A 6,960-nucleotide genomic window follows, 5' to 3' on the forward strand; every position below is an offset into this window, starting at 1 on the left:
ACAACAAACAAACATAGTGCAAAAAGAGAAGACAGTGCAAATAACAAACAATCGTAGTGCAAAAAAGAGAAGACAGAATGAGGTAATAACAGAATGAGGTAGTATGATGAAGTACAATATCAGACAAAAATGAGTGCAGTTGTAGGGACTTAAGTGTGTTGGAGGGGGTGAATGAGAGTCAGTGTCAGTGGGGAGCCCGAGATTTGTTTAACAGTCCAACTGCGGATGGAAAGAAGCTGTTATTGTGGCGGGAGGTTTTAGTTCTGATGGAGCGCAGCCTTCTGCCAGAGGGAAGTGGCTCAAAAAGTTTGTGTCCGGGATGAGATGGGTCAGCCACAATCTTCCCAGCACGCCTCAGGGACCTGGAGTCGTACAGGTTCTGGAGGGATGGGAGGTTGCAGCCGATGACCTTCTCGGTGGTATGAATGATATGCTGCAGACCACTCCTGTCCTTGACAGTGGTGGCAGCGTACTAGATGGTGATGGAGGAGGCGAGGATTGACCCGATGATGGCTGTGTAGAAGTGCACCATCATCGTCTTTGGCAGGTGGAATTTCTTCAGCTGCCGCAGGAAGTACATCCTCTGGTGGGCTTTTTTGATCAGGGATCTGATGTTCAGATCCCATTTGAGGTCTTGGGTGATGATGGTACCCAGGAAGCGGTAGGACTCCACAGAGTCGACTGGGGAGCCAAACAGGATGACAGGGGAGGGTGGGGCTGGGTTCTTCCTGAAGTCAACCACTATCTCCACTGTCTTTAGAGAGTTAAGCTCCAGGTTGTTCTGGCTGCACCAGGTCACCAGATGGTCGATCTCCCACCTGTAGGCGGACTCGTCCCCGTCTGAGATGAGCCCGATGAGCGTGGTGTCGTCCGCGAACTTCAGGAGCTTGACGGACCGATGACTGGAGGTGCAGCTGTTGGAGTACAGGGAGAAGAGTAGTGGAGAAGGAACGCAGCCTTGGGGGGATCCGGTGCTGATGGTCTGGGGATCGAATGGGCTGCTGGAGCACCCAGTCTGTCAAACATCGCCGGGGATGGCATTACATTGCTGTGAATTCAACCCCTCTCCGTCTGCAGACGACGCCAAAGGGTACTTTTTTCGTCAATGACAGATGCTAAAGCGCCCTTGCCTAGTCGGAATTTGACTTTCTTGGAGTGAGACTGTGTTGGTGCGTGCGTATGTATGTGTTTGTATGTGCGTGCGTATGTATGTGTGTTTGTATGTGCGTGCGTATGTATGTGTGTGTGTATGTGCGTGCGTATGTATGTGTTTGTATGTGCATGCGTATGTATGTGATATGTGTGTATGTGTGCCACCCTCCCCCAGGGTGTGGCTCTCCGGGGGGGGGGGGGGTGGGATGGAGCCTGTGAGGTCAGCATGTACACAGATGATCCGGAGCCGGCCTGTTAATCCACAGGGTGGACACCCACACCGTCAAGGCCACCGGCTCCTGCTCCGCCACACAGGGGCTGTGTCCCAATGTGAAGGAAGCTCGGAAATTCGCGCCCTTTTCTCAGCCTTTCGTTTTTCAGAATTCTTGCGTTCACACTCTGCGCGGGGTATTTAAAAAATGAAAATGGAAAGCAGTACACATTTTGCCACGTAGTGATATTTCGCATGGATTTCGCATGGATTGATTTGTTTTAATATGTATGTAGCCTGTGTTTAAACAAACTGCTGTCGCCAATAACAATTTCAACAGTTAAAAGATTAAAATATGTACCACTGGAGCAGCATTGAAAAGCGGAAGCGGAATCGCTTCCACACTAGCAAGTCGTTCCATCCTCCGAACGCTACAAACGCCAGGCAGCACTCTAGCCTCGTCTCCATAGGACGCGACTCGCAAGGACGCGTTCTAGCAAGGCTGCGGCCTTCACGTTGGGAAACAGCCAGGCTCTGTCCAGCGGCAACAGATCTCCCTGCTCCTCCTCCTCCACCTCCTCCTCCTGCTCCAAGCCGTCACCCTGAGCCGTTAAGACGCTCCAAGGACAGTCGGGCCGCTGTGGGTTTGTTTTGGGGCGTGTTGCCGGGGAGATCCCAGCGCCGCTGTGCCCTTGAGCAACGAGGGGATGAGCCGCGGCCAGGGTCGATGTAACAGATCCAGCCCCGGGGATTCAGAGGACCCTGGTCGTAAGATAACATGGAAACATAACATGTTCATGTGACGTGTTTACACCTGCGTGTTTAGAGAAGGTTCCAGAACAGAGAAGAAATGCTTCTAAAAGGAACCGGCGACCTTCAGTCGACCTTCAGTTTCAAAGGGTTTTAATTAAATGTCAGGAGTAATTATTCCCTCCTTCATCGTCATCGTCATCGTTTCTTAATAACAGGATCCTCTCATCAAACGTGAATTCTTTATGATGTATTATTTATTATTTTCCATTTATTATTTTTCCATTCTTGCCAAGTCCTTTAAATATGAATAAATTCATATCCAATCCTGTACCTTTTTGTAAATTTGCTTCGTTGATGCTTCCTGACACACGGGGCCATCCCAAATGACCTGTTCAATTAAATTAAACATCTTGTTAATTAAATTATTTGCATCAGCCCTGGTGCAAATTCTCCTTCATTTGATGAGGGCAGATCAGAACGTGACAGGTAGTTTAATAGTCTTATAGAAGAAAACTTTTCCTTAGATTGGACGACATTTAGAAGTTAATACACAGATGGCGATCTAGTAATTATTAACTGCTCATCTTTTATCTCTTCTTCTTCTTTTTATCTCTCTCTCTCTCTCTCTCTCTCTCTCTCTCTCTCTCTCTCTCTCTCTTCAAATCAATTCAATAAAGCTTTATCGGGATGATATTTAAATGAAAGAACGTGTTGCCAAAGCATGGAGCATGAACACTCTGTAGTCCAGATGAGTTGATCTGAAGAGCAAATGACCGAACATCCAAGGCTTGGAGGCCAGATGATTCCTACATTTTTGCCAGTCTCTGAGAATTCTCTGCAGACACAGAGGTGGGCTCGGCTGACGGCAGGTGGGTGTGGCCATGTGGAGCTCTGTCCGGGGGCGGGGCATGTTGACAAGCACGTCCGGGAGGCGTATTTCCGAGTCCTACTATGGCCACGCCAAGACCCTCCCTACTCTGTCTGTGATTGGCCGGGTTGCATGCAACTCAACTGGACGCTTTAGAACTCTACGGTACCCTTGCTGTGAGCATTTGAGAGCGTCACAAACCCTAACCCTAACCCCTAACCTTAACCCCTAACCCTAACCCTAAGCCTAACCCCTAATCCTAACCATAGCAGCTAATATCAAGCCAGTAAAAGCGCGGTAGTCTAATCCATAGACAGTAGAAACAAAGATAGGGGTGACGTGTGTGACGGACCAATCAGAAATAGAGGCGGGCGTGTCTTTTCGGGGTATCGGCGTGGCCGTAGAAGGATTCGTAATTTCGCGTCCGGGAGAGGGTGAAGTCTCTTGGACACCTAGAGCGCAACGCCCGGGTGGCGAATATGTTTGTCGTAGGCGGAACACGGGAAAATCATGAATATTAATGAGGGGATAGCCAGAGATGATCAAATCACGTTGGTTTGAATCCCTGATCCAATCCAAAAAGGCTCACATCCGTCACATGACCGCAGGGAAGGTAAATTCAATTGTAATGTATATTAAACTAACATTAGTCAAACACATTTCTCTGATAGGGTTAGGATTAGGGTTAGGGTTAGGGTTAGGGTTAGGGTTAGGGTTATGGGTAGGGTTAGGGGTAGGGTTACGGTTAGGAGTCAGCGTGCGAGTTTGACTGACGGGTGGGACTTTTCCCGGATTGCGCCTACGAAAAACCCCATTGGCGCCCGGATGTGTGTCGCGATACAGCTACAAGAGGGCCCGTTACAACGTTCAGACCAAACGACATGTTCCAGCATGAGGAGATGAACCCCCGAGGGAGGCGTGGGCGGGGGCCGAGGGGGGGAACACGGCGGCCTGCTCCTCCCTCCGGCACATCCTCCGTGGTGGAGCAGCCTCAGAGCCGGCCTCAGGTGGGCTCCTGGAGGCGGCCGGCCTGAGGCGGCGGAGCAGGAGAAGACGGACCTCAGGGCTCCGGGGTTAATGGACGCCTGAGGAGATGTGCCGCGCCTGAGGCAGGAAGCACCTGATCAGCGTTAAATAAAACACCTCTCTCTCTCTGTCTCTCTCTCTGTCTCTCTCTCTGTCTCTCTCTCTCTCTCTCTCTCTCTCTCTCTCACTCTCTCTCAGTTCTGTGTGCATGCCTGTATGTATGTGTGTGTGTGTGTGTGTGTGTGTGTGTGTGTGCGTGTGCGTGTGCGTGTGTGTGTGTGTGTGCGTGTGCGTGTGTGTGCGTGTGCGTGTGTGTGCGTGTGTGTGCCTGTGTGTGTGTGTGGAGCCCGGTGCTGCATTACCTTTTGGTTTTTTTTAGCAGGGAGCATCAGATTAGCCCGTTAGCATGCAACGCTATGTCCCATCAGTATTCTTCAGAGGCCTGGGAGGGTAAGCCCCGCCTCCTCAACCAGACTGATCTGTGACATACAGGCCCGAGCAAAGCTAAGATTAAATATTAGAGAAGATGATGTCAGAGTGGGTCCACATCTTTATGTTTTATATTAACTGTCCCATCAGCTGGTAGCATTGTCCCTTATAAAATGAAAACCTTTGTTGAATATTATTATTTCAGTCTTGACTATATGTGAATGTATGATGTATCTATAAACATATATAACATGTTTAGGACACCTCTACTATATTATAACATGTGTAGGAGATATCCACTGTAGTATAACATGTGTAGGACACCTCTACTATAGTATAGCATGTGTATGAGATATCCACTATAGTAAAACATGTGTAGGAGATATCCACTATCGTATAACATGTGTAGGACACCTCTGCTATAGTATAACATGTGTGGGAGATATCCACTATAGTATAACATGTGTAGGACACCTCCACTATAGTATAACATGTGTAGGACACCTCTACTTATAACATGTGTAGGAGACATCCGCTATAGTATTACATGTGTAGGACACCTCTACTATAGTATAACATGTGTAGGAGATATCCGCTATAGTATAACATGTGTAGGACACCTCTACTATATTATAACGACATGACATCTCCCTACAGTGTGAAGACATCAGAGCAGTCTGACCCTGGTGGGTTGTGCTCAGTGGGGGGTCTGTTGTCACAGGGTGGAGGGAACTGAGGGAATTGATTGGTCCAGTAATCAGCCTCTCCATCACATGACCTGCCGGCTGATGACAGTGGTGTCTCTCCCCAGTGCCGCTGCGTGATGGCCACGTTGGCATGGCGATACCTACAAAGGTCACCTGTCACTTCCTTTGTCACATGTCAGCGTCGGAACCCCCGCACACACACACACACGCGCGCACACACACACCACACAAGTGACGCATGATTGAACACACATACACACACATGCACACAAACGCACACACACAGGTACTAATGCATGTGCACACATGTAGGCTTGAAAGCACACGCATGTACTCACACACTCATGCAGCGCACACACACACACACACACACACACACATTTTGGAGGTAATGTAGATATTGACCAAACTGTCAGCAGAAAACGTCCATTAACCTCATATTTATCCTTGTATCCATATTCGTCCTGAGGGTAGCATCCATATTTACAGAGGAAGCTAATGGAGAGTTGTCCCATTCTGATGTATTTATGAGGCCATGACTTGCTGCTTTAAAAGACAAAACCTTCCTGTAAGGTCTTTGTAATGATATGTTTATACATCAGTGCGGGCCAAGGGGCTCCACTCAGGACTGGGATGGGGGATGCTCACCTGCTATTCATCAGAAAGGTAGAGAGTGATAGACCAGCAGGGTGTTCTGGGTAATAGATCTCCAGTCTCCTGTGATCACGGCGGGCCTGCTCTGCTCGGTGACCTGACCTGTCAATCTCAGTCTGTTCATTCTTTAGGTCTTACACACTGGTCTTTTGTTAAGAAATAATTTCACAGTTTCCATCTTCTGCACTTCGCTTCAGTTCACTGAATCCTTCTTTCCATGGATCTCCCCTGACAGCTAAACGTGTGCGTCTCCTTTCTGAACGGGAGCGGACTGTTTGAGGAGTCGTCTGGTTGACGCCGGTGCACATCCATCTGCTAAATGACTGCAGGGACTGCAGGGAGATTCTCTGCGTTTCTGTCAGAGATGGTTGAGCTGCAGTGCGCTCGGTGTCCCTGTTTTCAGTACTGCTGTAATTGTGTCTTCTGTAATAACCACTGAAACAAGATAAAGTTAATTGCGTCTGCTAATTGCTGCTACTCGTATTCAAAGCAGTCAACATCTGCTGTATTGTTTTGTGATTGTTTCTTTGTCTGTGCTGAAAAAATTGCATCACATGTTGATGTTCATCACAACTTTCGCCTTATTTACACAAAATAATTATCAAAATTATGCAACCCCTTTTTAAATCCAGATTAAACCTAGATTCAAAACCACTTTTGTTTACACTCAGTGCACGATGCATTGATGCAATTGAATGACAAATGCAAATAGTATTTCCACTGACGGAACAGTTAAATACATTTAGATTGGAAAAAAGTTAAATATTTGCTCTCTGAAGAATAATTTGCATGTTGCTTGACGTTTTGACGAAGAGGAAACAATTGATGGGAATTAAAGTGACGTCATTTGGTCATTTCTATTTACCTTGACTGATGAGATGTCACTCACATTCCGGAGATGCCATTCCGGTCATCATTTAATAATTCATTATTTTGGTTGAATGTTTTCAAGATAAATACGAGTCTGCTAGCTTAGCTCTGATCCAAACCCTTTAGCTGCTCTACCGTTTCACACCAACGTGTTTTATACAGAATTGATCAAAGACAGTACAATGGTGGGCTGTGTTTAATGAATACAGAGACACTCTCTCTCTCTGCCTCATACTTCCTCCCTCTCCCTCTCCTGCTCCTTCTCTCTCTCTCTGCATCTCTCTTTCTCT

This window comes from Micromesistius poutassou (assembly GCF_964030765.1).
Source record: "Micromesistius poutassou genome assembly, chromosome: 14".
NCBI lineage: Eukaryota > Metazoa > Chordata > Actinopteri > Gadiformes > Gadidae > Micromesistius > Micromesistius poutassou.